Genomic DNA, 16,299 nt, shown 5'->3' with positions numbered 1-16,299 from the left:
AAGGTGAAAAGACAACCCTCAGAATGGGAGAAAATAATAGCAAATGAAACAACTGACAAAGGATTAATTTCCAAAATATACAAGCAACTCATACAATTCAATACCAGGAAAACAAACAATCCAATCAAAAAGTGTGAAAAAGACCTAAACAGACATTTCTCCAAAGAAGACATACAGATAGCTAAGAAACATGTGAAAAGATGCTCAACATTGCTCATTATTCAGTTCAGAATCAAAACTACAATGAGATATCACCTCACATCAGTCAGATTGGCCATCATCAAAAAGTAAAGTACATTATAAACACAATGATTTACCATCTAATTTGATGTCAGAATATTCTACACTCCTCTGCTCTTTAAAATGTGACATTTGATATAACTTTTTTTCTAACTTGATGTCTATGCACTGGTAACAAAATAAATGTTACAGTACAGAAATACACATGGCACTCAAGATGTCAAGCAATAACCTCATCACTGTGCTTTTCTTTTAAACTTGTAATATTTATTTTTTGCAAAAGTAATTCACTCTTAGCAGCAAATAGGGCCGTGAACATACTCTTCTAACTTGAAAACAGCTACAAAAAGAACTGATCAATTAAGCTGTGACCATTTCCCTCCTATGTTCACCTCCTAGCTCCTGGAACCTTTTTTCCAGTTTTACTGAGATATAATTGACATATAACTTTTTGTAAGTTTAAGGTGTACAGCATAATAATTTAATATATGTAGACATTTCAAAATGATTACCGCAATAAGTTTAGTTAATATATCGCTTCAAATATTTACAACTTTGTTCTTGGACATCCCCATGATTCTTAATGCCCAAGCAGAAGGTGAAAGTATCACTAATGTATGAACTTCAAACAACCATTCAGTTTTGATGTTATAGCATGAAGTAACTATGATATGTAAATGAATGAGCATGGCTGTGTTCCAATAAAACTTTACTTCTAGGTACTAGAGTTTGGATTTTATATACTTTTTTTTGCAGGATACATTATGAATACACATAATTGTATTTTTATACACTTGCAGTGAACAACCTGAAAAATAAAATTTAGAATTTCCGTTTGCAATTGCATAAAAAAAATAAAGCATACAGGAATAAATGCAACAGAAGTACAAACCTTATACTCTGAAAGTTGTAAAAGACTGAAGGAAATTAAAGAAGATCTAAATATATCCAAGGAATGTAAAAGTATCCAAGGTTCATGAATCAAAAAAACTTAACATCATTAAGATAGCAATGTGCTTCAGATTCATCTACAGATTCAACACAATCCCTATCAGAATCCCAGATGACAGAGATTCTTACTTCACATCATAAACAAAAATTAACTCAAAATGGATCAATGACTTAACTGTAAGAGTTCAAACTACAGAGTTCTTAAAAGACAGTTCAGTTCAGTTCAGTTCAGTTCAGTCGCTCAGTCGTGCCCGACTCTCCGCGACCTCATGAATCACAGCACGCCAGGCCTCCCTGTCCATCACCAACTCCCGGAGTACACTCAAACTCATGTCCACAGAGTCAGTGATGCCATCCAGCCATCTCATTCTCTGTCGTCCCCTTCTCCTCCCGCCCCCAACCTTTCCCAGCATCAGAGTCTTTTCCAGTGAGTCAACTCGTCGCATGAGGTGGCCAAAGTATTGCAGTTTCAGCTTTAGCATCAGTCCCTCCAGTGAACATCCAGGATTGATCTCCTTTAGAATGGACTGGTTGGATCTCCTTGCAGTATAACAGCACAAGCGTAAATCTTCATGATCTTAGATTTGGAAATGGATTCTTAGATACGACACCGAAAGCACAAGCAAACAAAGAAAAAACAGTAAATACATTCAGTTCAGTTCAGTCGCTCAGTCATGTCCATCTCTTTGCGACCCCGTGGATTGCAGCACACCGGCTTCCCTGTTCTTCACCAACTCCCAGAGCTTGCTCAAACTCATGTCCATGGAGTCAGTGAAGCCATCCAACCATCTCATCTTCTGTTGTCCCTTTTTCCTCCCTCCTTCAATCTTTCCCAGCATCAGGGTCTTTTCAAATGGGTCAGGTCTTTGCATCAGGTGGCCTAGATTTTATATACTTTTTAATGTGTCAAGGAATATTATTTTTTAATTTATCAACCATTTAAAAGCCAAGTAAAAACCATTCTTAACTCATGAATTATATAAGACCCTTGGAGGGTTGAATTTGGCCTGTAGAGTATAATTTGCCAACACCTGGGAAAGAGCAAGAACCAGAAGCTAAAATGCTTGGGTTTTATCCTGCTTCTGTAACTTGACAACTCTATGATATTGGGCAAGCTATTTAGCACCTCTACAACTGTTTCCTCTTCTGTAAAGTGAAGATAATCATAAAACCTATTCCACATCTTGGTTAAGAGAATTAAATGAGTGAATATATGTAAATCACTAAAAACCAAGACTGAGCACAAGTAATTTCTATATAGAAAAGTTAAGCATTATGAAGATGCTCATGACAGTGGTGGTGATGTTGATGATGATGATGATGAGAATAACAAAAAGTATTTGTGGGGAAAACTAAACAGCAATAAGTGTAGTAAGGTCTAGAGGAGTCCAGTCTTGAAAGGCCTTCTATGCCAAGGTGTTTGAACACTATTTTGTGAGCTGAATGGATTAATTAAAAGGGTTTTTAGTACGAAGAAACTGTCAAGTGTGTATTTTGGAAAAATTACTTTGGTAGTGGTATGGAGAACGGGTGGCAAATGGGTGGTCTATAAGATAGATGTCAGTCAAAAGACCTTTGTAACTGGTTAGAGGAGAGATCATGAAACCAAAATTCAGTGCAAAGGAAAACCACCTCTTAATCTCAGAATTTGAAGTCATTCATCATAGTGGGTGAGCAGAGCATGCAGTAAGCAGAGTTGGATCCCACCCACTCTGCAGGTCAGCAGGGACTTGAGCTTCAAAATTGGCCTGCTTTCTAGCAGGATTTCATTAGGTGTGAATCTGCAACCTGAGTTCATTACCCTCTCCCCAGACCTGATCCTGTCTGTTCACCTAAGCTCATGCTTCAGGCCCCAGGAGAAGACACTGGTAGCCTCCCTCAGCTGTGCTCCCTGAACAGCAGCATCTCTTATTAACAACTTTTTAATGAGGCCACAGACTGTGACTGCTCGTTAATAGGCTGGTTAGTCTGCAGCCCCGGGGTGAAAGAGACTGAAGACAGAAGCCAGTGAGAAGAGAGCTAGCCTAAGTAGAGCTGAGGACAGGGAGAGAGAACTAACTCCCTTTGGCAGAGGCTCCATCCTTTACTCTTGGGTCTCCAGGGTCCATCCCTTCCAATTCTCAGTGTCTGTGATTCTGCAGATTGAGGACTGGAGGGACCAGGGACAGAGGTGGGCGGAATTATAACAGAGCCCAGGGATCCCAGGCTCGGAACAGCTCTCAGTCTAGGGAGACTGTTGAGGAAATCAAATCCTCTTCAGGTTTTCTTCAATGCTTGTGTAAAAGGAATTTTACTTTCGAAGTTTTCTCATCTTCCCTTCCATAACCATGGACTCCTTTGCTATTCCTCCATCATGTCCAATTGCAGGTTCTTTGTGTTATTTTCCAAGTCCTTTAAAACTGCTCTTGTCCTAGAAGTTCATTTGTTGGCACGCTTCTCTCCTCCTTGTGGGCTATCTCTTAGAGATCCCACCATTGCCAGGGTTTCAACAAAACACTCCTGTGGAGATAAAACTTCGGTGTTGGCTTATATCTCTCATGAGGATTATTACTAGTGTCTCCTAATCGGTCTCCCAGCCTCCAGTCATACTGAAGACTTCTCTATACACCTCTTTCTAATTCATCCTTCTCACCATCTCCATCAGTTCAGTTCAGTTCAGTCGCTCAGTCATGTCCGACTCTTTGCAACCCCATGAATCACAGCACGCCAGGCCTCCCTGTCCATCACCAACTCCCGGAGTTCACTCAAACTCATGTCCATCGAGTCAGTGATGCCATCCAGCCATCTCATTCTCTGTTGTCCCCGTCTCCTCCCGCCCCCAATCCTGCCCAGCATCAGAGTCTTTTCCAGTGAGTCAACTCGTTGCATGAGGTGGCCAAAGTATTGGAGGTTCAGCTTTAGCATCAGTCCTTCCAATAGTCTTTTTTTATTCCCCTTAACAATTTAAAATGTAAAAAACCTGGGTTCAAATCCTGTGTCTGCAATTTACCAACTATGTAAGTTCATGCAAGTTTCTATTTCTCAGTTTCCTCCTCTGTGATGAAGTGAAATACTTACCTCAGGGGCTTGATGTAAAGATAAAAGTGATATTAAGTAAACTTACTATGAAAGCATTAAAGCTGGGTATCCTGTGGCAACAATTGAGGCCCCATGTAGGCAAACATTTCTACTTGTAGAACTTTGCAGTTCACTATGCTCTATAGTATTCTTGCAATTTAAAGTAGGATATGAGTTACGCAGAATTCTCAGTTTCCTTTTATTTATCACTTGGGTAAATTATTAGGTTCCCTCCTTTTGCCAGAGAGCAGGGTAAAGAAAGGAATTAACATGTGGTTACTGTCTATTACCTATTTGTATACAAAGCATCATTTACACTTCAGAGATGTCATCAGGATGTACAGAATAGGACAAAGGAACAACCAATAAGTGTCAGAGCTTAGGTATGAATCCAGGTCCCTATGATCTAAAATACCATGTTCTTTTCAAGCCAGAAAGAAAAACATCAATACAGTATACTAACGCATATATATGGAATTTAGAAAGATGGTAACCTGAACCCTGTATACGAGACTGCAAAAGAGACATAGGCATATAGAACAGTCTTTGGGACTCTGTGGGAGAGGGTGAAGGTGGGATGATTGGGGAGAACGGCATTGTAGCATGTATATTATCATAAGTGACCAGTCCAGGTTCGATGCATGATACAGGATGCTTGGGGCTGGTGCACGGGGATGACATGGAGGGAGGATATGGGGAAGAGGGAGGGGGGAGGGGGGTTCAAGAAAGAGAACACATGTACACCCGGGGCGGATTCATGTCAATGTATGGCAAAACCAACCAATATATTAATGTAAGGTAATTTGCCTCCAATAAAATAAATTTAAAAAATAAATAAATAAAAAGCAGAGACATTAAAAAAAATAAAATAAAAAATAAAATACCATGTTCTTTTCAATATAGTATAAATTCTCTAAAATATAAAGGTACAAATTATAAATAAGTTAGAAGGAAAAGGAAAGAATGATATGTAACATAGAAGGCCAAGAGGCTTCAAAAGGATCATAGAAAAATATTTTAAGACATATATAATCTATGGTGAGCTATTAATATTTCTTTGGGATCATTGAAAGGACTAATAAACTTTTTTTTCTCCAAAAAAAGCTACATTGATACATTGTCTTCAACAAGAGGTAGACATTATTATTACTACTAAATTTTTACATCTTTACTCATCTCTACAATTCCTACCTCTCATTCCATACTCTGCATACCAAGTTGATATCTCCAAATCACTTAAGAATAAACTCTAGTGTTTTCTCCTCTCTCTAAGCAAATCTAAGTTCACTTTCCTTTGAACACATGTGGAATCTTGAGTACATCACTATTAAGTATTAAAGACACTGCAACTGTATTTTTCACATGTGTGGAGAACACAGTAAGAACAGTTAATCGTTTATGTTGTATTTCTGAGGCCCAGTTCAGTGTCTGGACTGTAATAGGTATGGACTGACTGAATAAATGAATTAATGAATAATTCCAAAATTGCTTCCCTGGCCCTGATCTCTCACCGAAATTTGAGTTCTGTATTTACAGCTGCCTCCAGGACATGTCTGCATAGCTATCAAAGCATATATCTAGCACCATGCTCCCAGACAATCTTCAAATTTTGAAAAGATTTTTCTTGTTACTTATCCCTTTTCTGTGACCTCATCATTTGTTGACACTTTTTTTCTTTTAATCAGTGAATACTCACAGACTGAATCTTGGTGTACCAATGAACTAGGTGCTGCCCTCTCGGACCTGTGAGACAGACAAATACACAAATAGCTACAGACAAAAAAGACTGTGCCATGTAGAGTGCTATGTGCATGTGTACATGTGCACGCTCAGTTGTGTCCGACTCCTTGCGACACTATGGACTATAGCCCACCAGGCTCCTCTGTCCATAGGATTTCCCAGGCAAGAATACTTGAGTGGGTTGCCATTTCCTCCTCCAGGGGATCTTCCTGACCCAGGGATCAAACCTGCGTCTCCTGTGTCTTCTGCATTGATAGGCAGATTCTTTACCACTGAGCTACCTGGAAAGCCCAGAGTTCTGTTCCAAGTTTTAATTCTACGTTTCAGTAAAGGCTATCATAGAAGTGTTCAACCAGTCTCCTAATACAGCTCATTCTTCCTTGGCAAAATTCTCCTTGTTCAGACCATGGCTTAATTGTCATTTTCATTCCCATTGTCTTTTTTTTAATAAAATTTAATAAATGGTACAAAGCACAATGCCATAAACATTAACAGTTAAAATATCACCAAATGAAAAAAAAATACCATAGAATACACAGCTGCAAAAAACTACATTATTTTACAACTGCCTCAAGCTGCAAAAAGAAAAAAAAACCCAATGCCTTACCTAAGTTATCCCTCTCTCAAAATAATGCCATTTATATTATAAATCACGAACTCCCCATCAAAAGACAGGAACTGCTTTTGTTAATTCATATATATATATATATGACTGTATCACTTTGCTATACACCTGAAACAAACACAACACTATAAATAAAATATAGTACAATATAAAATAAAAATAAGTAACAGATCTTTGGGGCTTTACACTGAGTTAGAGTTCCTATCAGAGGCATAACAGCACCTCAGCTTCACTGAATCCTCATGAAGGAGGCACACGAACGACTGGGTTACAAGAGTTACAGGAATGAGAGCTGCTCACTTCCCAGAAACTACAGCTCACAGAAAACCAACAAAGGCACGAGATACAGACCATTCACTTATGAATGTGTAAAACTCAAGAAAGTCCACATCACTCCTACAACATGTCGAAAGTGCCTCAGAATTCACACAATACCAACTTTCTCATGGTTCTGGTTAAATTACATATACCAGTTTATAACAAATGGCAAAATCTGTAACTCTGTTCAAAGTTTTAAAAAATTACTTAAGAATAATTTCTTGTATTTCTATGCCACCTTTATAGTTCTGGTTTCTCATTTCTTAATTAGTAAATTCAGTGTGCAGGTTCTATCCCAGGCTAATTTATACACTTCCAGAAGAAACGGTCTCTTAAATCCACAGAGTGTTGAGGTGGGGAGCCCCCAACCACATCAGATTCATTTCACATATGATAATATACATGTTTCAATCCATTCTCCCAAATTATCCCACCCTCGCCCTCTCTCACAGAGTCCAAAAGACTGCTCCACACATCCAAGTCTCTGCTGTTGTCTCGTATACAGGGCTATCGTTATCCTCTTGCTATATTCCATATATATGTGTTAATATACTGCATTGGTGTTTTTGTTTCTGGCTTACTTCACTTTGTATAATAGGTTCCAGTTTCGTCCACCTCATTAGAACTAATTCAAATGTATTCTTTTTAATCGCTGAGTAGCACAACATTGTATAAATGTACCACAGCTTTCTTATCCATTCAATGCGGATGGACATCTAGGTTGCTTGCATGTCCTGGCTATTATAAACAATGCTGCGATGAACATTGGGGTACATGTGTCTCTTTCAATTCTGGTTTCCTTGGTGTGTATGCCCAGGAGTGGGATTGCTGGGTCGTATGGCAGTTCTATTTCCAGTTTTTAAAGGAATCTCCACACTGTTCTCCATAGTGGCTGTACTAGTTTGCATTCCCACCAACAGTGTAAGAGGGTTCCCTTTTCTCCACACCCTCTCCAGCATTTATTGCTTATAGTTGGATAGCAGCCATTCTGACTGGCGTGAAATGATACCTCATTATGGTTTTAATTTGCATTTCTCTGATTATGAGTGATGTTGAGCATCTTTTCATGTGTTTGTTAGCCATCTGTATGTCTTCTTTGGAGAAATGTCTGTTTAGTTCTTTAGCCCATTTTTTGATTGGGTCATTTATTTTTCTGGAATTGAGCTGCAGGAGTTGTTTGTATATTTTGGAGATTAATCCTTTATCAGTTGCTTTATTTGCTATTATTTTCTCCCATTCTGAAGGCTGTCTTTTCACCTTGCTTATAGTTTCCTTTGCTGTGCAGAAGCTTTTAATTGTAATTAGGTCCCATTTGTTTATTTTTGCTTTTATTTCCAATATTCTGGGAGGTGGGTCATGGAGGATCCTGCTGTGATTTACGTCGGAGAGTGTTTTGCCTATGTTCTCCTCATTCCCATTGTCTTTACACACCATTATATAACACTTGGCGGGCTTTCATTTCTAAAGTAATATCGTGAGAGTCTCCTCAGCGTACTCATTGCTTCCAATTCTGCAATCTTTATACTCATTGGTAAGTACTCAATTTACAGGGATGTGCAAAACAGAGCCCCTGCCTCAGGGACATTACAGTCTGAAGGAGAGGAAAGATAATAAGGAAAGAACGACACTAATAAATATATAATTACAGTTTGCTATCATTACTATGAAGGAAAAGAACATACTGCTCTGGAGAAAGAATAAAAGGAGGGAGTTCTAATTTGCTTTTGGGATCAGAGAAGACCTCACTGAGGAAGTGATATTTAAAGTGCTATCAAAAGATTGTGTAGCAATTAACCAGCTAAAAACAAAAAGGGAAAATATACAAAGCCAAAGAATTAGTATATACAAAGATTCTAAGTCAGTAATTACAGAAATAGTGTTGGTAGAAATAATAGTAGTTGAAGTCAGTCATCATTTAGTCAACTGAACTGTCCCTTCCTCTCCTTAATGACAAACTTCAAGTCCCAGGTCAAACAGTATATTAAAGGAGCCTTATCATTTATGCCTATTGCCAGCACATGGCGTATTTCCTGTACTTTGTTTCATTTCTGTCTCATGACAGGTACTGGGCATTTTATAGAAGAGAAACTAAGACATGGGATAATTTTCTCTGGGTCTTGATATTAGGAATCAATGGAATAAACTAAAATGGTAGTTTCCTTTTTTAAAAAATTGAAGTATAATTGATTTACAATGTTGTGTTAATTTCAGATGTACTGCAAAGTGAATCAGATATTGACAGATTATGTGTATATATGTATACATATATGTGTATATATTTATGGGCTTTCCTGGTGACTCAGTGGTAAAAAATCTGCCTGCCTGCCAATGCACAAGATGCACATTTGATCCCTGGGTCGGGAAGATCCCCTGGAGGAGGAAATTGCAACCCACTCCAGTATTCTTGCCTGGGAAATCCCATGGACAGGGGAGCCTGGCAAGCTACAGTCCATGGGGTCACAAAAGTGTTGGACATGACTTAGTGACTAAACAACAACATATATATATATATATTCTTTTTCATTACATAGGTTATTACAAGATATTGAATATAACTCCCTGTGCTATACAGTAGGTCCTTGATTATTTTAGATACAGCAGCATGTATTTGTTAATTTCATACTCCTAATTTATCCCTTCCCCCATATTACTTTTAGTAACCATGAATTGATTTTCTAGATCAGTGAGTCTGTTCCTGTTTTGTAAATGAGTTCATTTGTATCACTTTTTTAGATTCCACATATAGGTGATGTCATATGATATTTGTCTTTCTCTGTCTGACTTAACTTCACTTAGTATGATAATCTCTAGATACATTCATGCTGCTGCAAGTGGCAACATTTCATTCTTTTTTATGGCTGAGTAATATTCCATTTTGTATATATACCACATCTCCTTTACCCGTTCATCTATCAAAGGACACTTAGATTACTTCTATTTCTTGGCTATCATAATTAGTGCTGCTACAAATATTTGGATGCACATTTTTTTTAACAGTTCTTGTGTTTTTCAGATATATGCCCAAGAGTGAGATTGCTGGACCATATGGTAGCTCTATTTTCAGTTCTTTAAGGAACCTCAATACAGTTCTCCCTAGTGACTGCACTAGCTTACATTCCCAACTGTATAGGAGGGTTCCCTTCAGAATGGTAGCTTTCTTTTGTGTTAGATATCTTTCCATTTCATTAAAATCACAAAATTTGCTTATGACAAAAATTCACCAGACTTCTTCCTCCTAGAGGTGGAAATTAATTCCCCTTCCTTGCATGTGGGTTAGACTTAGTGACTTACTTCTGTGCAACAGACCATGGAAAGGAAATAATAATGACATGTTCATGTATCATACACACCCTGGTGTGATGTGATGAGAAGAATGCTTTACTCCTGTGATATGGTCCTCATCTCATTCCCCCAAAAAAAGCCTAATCATGAAAAAAACAGCAGACAAACCATAATTGAGGGTGATTCTGCAAAATACCTTACCAGTTGCTATTCAAAAATGAAAAATAAGGGAATACAGATTGGAAAAAATGAGAATATGTGACAACTAATTACAGCATAGTGTTTTGGAATGAATCTTGGTACAGAAGCCAGACATTTGTGAATAAAGTGAATTCAGCTAAGGCCTGCAATTTAGTTAATAATATTGTACCAATGTTAATTTTTTAGTTCTGACAAATGAACCATGTTCATGTAAGATGTTTTACAATTGGATGGGAGAAAATGGATGGAGTATAGAAATAATTATTATTTCTGACTCTAAGTCTAAAATTATTTTAAAATTTAAAGTATTTTACATAAAAATTCAATCAACCTAAAATTATATACAACCAAAAGTAGAATTCCCTCTGTTACCCAAATTCATTGCCTAGAGGCAACTATTATCAATTTTTTATATTGCTACAGAAATTTTCTAATATATTTTGTGTACTTCATTATATATAATTTCATTTTATATATTGAAATTTTCTTTATATAAAATATATTCAGTTTACATGTTATAATGTATCATGTTCTCCACCTTGGTTTTTTAATTTCAAAAGCATAGCTTCTACTTTGTCCATTGGTCTTACACATATGAAGAAGTTAGGATATTAAAACCAACTCCAAACACTGTCCACAAAACAGAATCTGTTATTTTAAGTGATCATTTCAAGAAATTGACAAGCAAAGTCCTGAAGACTTTGTAATGGATATTATTGATCTTGTTCACCTTGATTTTTTAAGTAAACTTTTTAAATTGCTAAGCATCACAAAACAGAAAGGTCTAGTGCTGGGATTAAACTTAGGTCACTCAGAATCCAAAACTTTTGTGTTTTTCTCTACACAATACCACATTCCTAGAGTATGGTTTTTCCTTTCTTGAACTTCATCCTATTGGCCTCTGACATTCCTTAGGGTCCCAAAGGACAGTGAAATCAAAAAGGTCAGGTACCCTTGAGAAAGGGCGGGAAGAGAAGCTAAGTTGAGCCTAGAAACACCTGGGGGAAAATACATGTGCAAGCCCTTCATGTGGCCCTGAGGACAAAAGAGGCACAGCTGGAAACAGATCACCTAAATCAGGGCTGGGAGCAGGGCCAATCCATCTAGACTGCTCACTCACACCTGACACAGAAGGCTGCAGTGACCTAGCTTCAGGTCCAGTCATTAATGGCTCGTCCAAGAAAGGGAATAGGACCTCCCTAATTCTTCTTCTGGTTCTTCTGACAGCAGAGCCAGAGGTTACCAAACTCTCAGGAGCCTGCATGAAGCATAGGTATCAGGTAGAGCTGAACAAGTCAGACCTTCCGATTGGGCACAGGTAAGGTTCCTGTCAAGTGTCGAGTCAACCCAGGCCCCTCTCAGGGTGCTCAACTAGACAAGGTTTGGCAGGGTTTGGTAGAGCATCTAATTCTATTCCTATTCCACACCGAGAAGACATCATCAATCTTCTCTCTGGGCCTTAGTTTCTGCTTTCTATGGCATGAGCGAGATCTGAGACTGCAAGAAGATTGAGATTACCCAGAGATTTGTGTGTGTGTGTGTGTGTGTGTGTGTGTGTGTGTAACTTCCAATTCTGTCCTCTAAAGCTTTCTGGGTCAGAAAAATCTCACTCTCTTCAGATTTTGACAAAACATATACCTCCTCCAAGTCTTAACTGTCCTCTATCGTTGCAGAAGTTCTGGAGTGACTGACAAGGAGACTGTGGCCCAGCCATGGGCCAAGCTCTGCTGTGTCCCCCACCTCAAGTCAAGCTTTATCTCTTCTTCCCAGTAGTTTACAAAGTTCTGGTGTCAAAGGTTGACACTTAAATGTTTAGGTTGGGTTCATTTTACACACTTTGTCAAAAAGCCAAATGTTGTTTTTATTATAAATTTTTCTGATTATGGTTTTAAGTGCAGGTTCAGTCATTTCCATGTAACTACAAAGTTTCTCAACTTCAAAATTATTTATCTGCATTAAAATTCTGCATTCATCTCTAGTATTGGGAGGATAATGATGGCATTTAAATCACAGTTGTGAGAAGAAAACGAGAGAATGAATATAAAGCGTAAAGCATAAATCTATTACATTTTTAGTAAATATTGCAGCTTCATCATCATTATGATCATCATCATTTTCACTTTTAATGTTATTACTATCATATAATAAATTAGCTCATTGTAGAAAATTTAGTAATCCATAAAAATAGAGATAAGAAATCACCTTTATACAGCACTTGGAAATAGATCAGTTTAAAATTTTGATTATAACCTTTCAGCCTTTTTATTAAAAAAATGTATTTACAAAATTAGAAATTTAGCATATATGTGCAGTTTTGGCATCTTATTTTTTCATTATATTATACTGTGATTATTGCATTACACTATTAAACGTTCTTCAAAATTATTTAAATGATTGCCTGATTTTCCTTAAATTCATGCTTTATAAGTGAACCTTTCATTCACCTATCTATTAATGATCATTTTCAAAGTATCACTTACTGGTCAGCACTGAACAGACACGTAAACTCATTGCCTCCAATTCTACCAGAGGAATTCTTGAATCAAAATGTATGAACATTATAGGATCCTCACACAATTTGTGACAAACTAAGGCTAATTTGCATAGCCTCAAACAGAATAAGGTATTGCTTACTAGTCAACCCTTACTAGCACTGAGTATTATACTTTTCAATATTTCAAATTGATGAAGAAATTAAATTTCTATCTTAATTTTTAACTTTATTACTAGCAAAATAGAGTAATTTTCATATGCTTACTGGCCATTGGAACTTTTTGGTGAAATAAATCTTTGTGTCTTGTATTTTTCTTTTGAGGAGAGTGTGTCATTTTAAAAGGGATTTCTATAGCTTATTATATATTAGGTAGTCAAACACTTTTTATTATTTGTTCCCATTATTACAAATATTTTCCCAGCTTGTCATTAAGCTTTCCCTTTTGTTTATGGGTTGTTTTGTATTATAAGTGTCTTATTCTTAATAATATTCAAGTATTTGTTCTTCAAATTAAAAAAAATACATTTTCACTGTGGATAATGTAAAAAATATAAAATGTGAAGAAGAAATTTAAAACTCTTGCAATTGTACCACTAAAATGTTAATGAAGAAACAGAACTGAAGTCTTTCTACATGTATTATGTAATACATATATAAATTTCCTATTTAAAATAAATGTTTTATATTAAATATACTATCTTGTAGCACACTTTATCAACTTAGCAAAAACTTATTGAATATTTTCTCATGTCATTTGTTATTCTTATAATGTACATTTTAATTACTTCATAGTATTCATAATATAGATGTGTAGATGTAACAATTTATTTCACAATCCATTTTTATATAGTTAGATTGTTCTTTATCATTTATTTGTTTTAATTATGCTTATATAAATAAAGCTGAGAGGAGTACCCTGGTATATAAAATTTTCAGATAATCTAAAATTGTAGATATGAAGTTGCTAGTTCAAAGAATCTCTGATACTTAGTGTTAAATCCACTTATTGTTTGGACCTATAGTATTCGAATGTTTATATTTAACATTTACCCAAAATAAATACCTTGTTTAAAATTTTTTAAGAAAAAATTATCTCCTTTAAAAAATTTTCCTTAATTTTTGTTGACTTTGAACTGTTTTTCTCTTCTGGCATTTGATTTCTGATGATGTGAACTGAATAATTATAGATTTACCTAGTTTTCCCTTGGGTAATTTGTAAAAATATGTTGACATTTATCCTGTACACATTGTCTCCATTAAAATTCATCTTTTAATTTCTATGTTAAAATACTAGTGTTTAAAAATTATTTGATTTTTATATGTTAAGATCAATGAGTATTTTCTTTTTTGGATTTTGCTTTAGAATACATGCTGAGAAAGAACTTCAGAAAGCTGAAGTTAATAGTTACCTATATTTTCTTCAATTCAGCTAAAGCTTCATATTTACATTTGAATCATTTTCCATGTTGGGTATATTTTATTGTGTTATTTAATGTAAGAATGTAGCATTTATTTCCCCTCAAGTTGCCCAGAGCTGTTTATATATGCATGGTCCAGGGATTCATTCTATTTCAGATATGTGCCTAGAGTGATAGTCTTCAAAATATGCACAAATAAGCATAATAAAATATTGTAATACTATGAGGAAATATAATATTATATGGCAATATTATAACATGTTTAAATACCTGCCGATGTATATGATCCCCACCTTTCAGAATTTTATGTTTCTTTGATGTGTACTATCTAGGGTTTTTAGTTATAATTAGTGGGAAGGAAAAGGAAAAGCTTGCCTACTCCTTCTTATAGACTGATTTATTTTTTTCCTTTGTAGTTGGGCCAGAGTGTTTGTTTGGTTGCAATTTACAGAATTTGTTTTATTTGTTGTTTTGTTTTAATCATTTGCTAGGTTGGTTAGTGAATAGAATTATTCCCCATCCTCAAAATTAAAAAAAAATTCATATAAAGACATATGTCTGTATGAATCTTTTAAAACATGTTTGCATTTAGGGATTCTTTCAGTTCAAAAAGTCAAGTCTTTTAGCTCAGAGATGTTTATTTTTCCTCTGGTACTTCTTTGAATATTCTTTTTCTTTTCTCCTTTGTTACATATTCTGGAATGTCTATTGATTTTATTTACTGTATTTTACTTCATTCTTCTTCTTATTTTTGTCTCTTTATTATTTTTTCTCAGTAATTTAGATATAAATTCTCTTGTGTTCTAATTCATTAATTCAGTTTTCTTAAGTTTCTAACACTGGACTCTATAATCTTTCCATTTTATTATCATGATTTCCCCTCAGGTAGTCTTTTCTAACTATATCCTTGTTTCTGTTTTACTTTGTGTCAACTTTGGTGTTACTGCTCCTAATAATGTTGTATTTCTGTTCGGAAGTGTGTGTTGTTCTTACTGTATTTCTCCATCCACATCTAATTCCCTTTCATTCATCCCAGTCTCTTGGCCCACATCATTTTCCAACTTTATCTCATAATGTCTCCTTAGAATTTAGTACTTTAGATTACCAAGCTAACAAGAGAAGAAGAACCTCTTGATAACCAGTTGCAAATTAGAAGCAAATAATGTAAAATGAGGATCCAGTTGAGTCTGGACACCTTGATGTTAGTGGTGTTGATTCTCTTCTATCTTCAATGTGATTTGGCAAAAATTCCGATTGTAATTCTCGTAACCATTAATGAAATAATCCCCAGATCAAGTCAAAACTGTTCAATGAAGCACGGTTTAATAAAAATCAGAGTGCTTCAGAATCCAATAGATGTGGTTTAGACTCCAGATTTGCCACTTTAATTGCTATTTATTAACTTCTCTGGGGTCAGTTTCCTCACCTGTAAAATGCACATGTATAAGGGTAAAGCACATGCATATGTTAATACGTACTAGCTCCTCATTCATCTCCCAGATTCTAAACAGGCAAAAAAGATTTATGAAGAGAAGAAAATTAATTAGATGCATTGATCTGCATCATAATCATAAAGATATTTCTAAAGTTATGATAAATTCACATATATGTGTTCTTTAATGAAATCATGAACATTGTGCATGTTTCTCAAAAGTCTATGTGTTTTTAGGAATATCACTGCCTCCCAAAATGGACCATTTGGTGGCTCCTTCAGGGATGCATGGTTCTGATTAGGCATAAACTTTCCCTATATGTCAGCATACAAATAGAAACATATCAACTCTTCTGAAACCTGACCTAGGGCCATTTCAGAGCTCATGCTGTGGTCATTCTTCCCTGTGTTTTTATTCTCAGATAACACAAGATAATTTCCCTTGCAACTGAGATCCTGATCTTGCCTCTTTCCCTGACACTAAGAAGGATTCTGAAAAACAAATCCAGAATCTGACTCTTCCAATCGAGAATCTCTATGA

The sequence above is a fragment of the Moschus berezovskii genome, chromosome 14 (genome assembly GCF_049115385.1).
Source record: "Moschus berezovskii isolate FMDL1 chromosome 14, NW_MosBer_1.0, whole genome shotgun sequence".
NCBI lineage: Eukaryota > Metazoa > Chordata > Mammalia > Artiodactyla > Moschidae > Moschus > Moschus berezovskii.
This window is presented reverse-complemented; position numbering follows the sequence as displayed.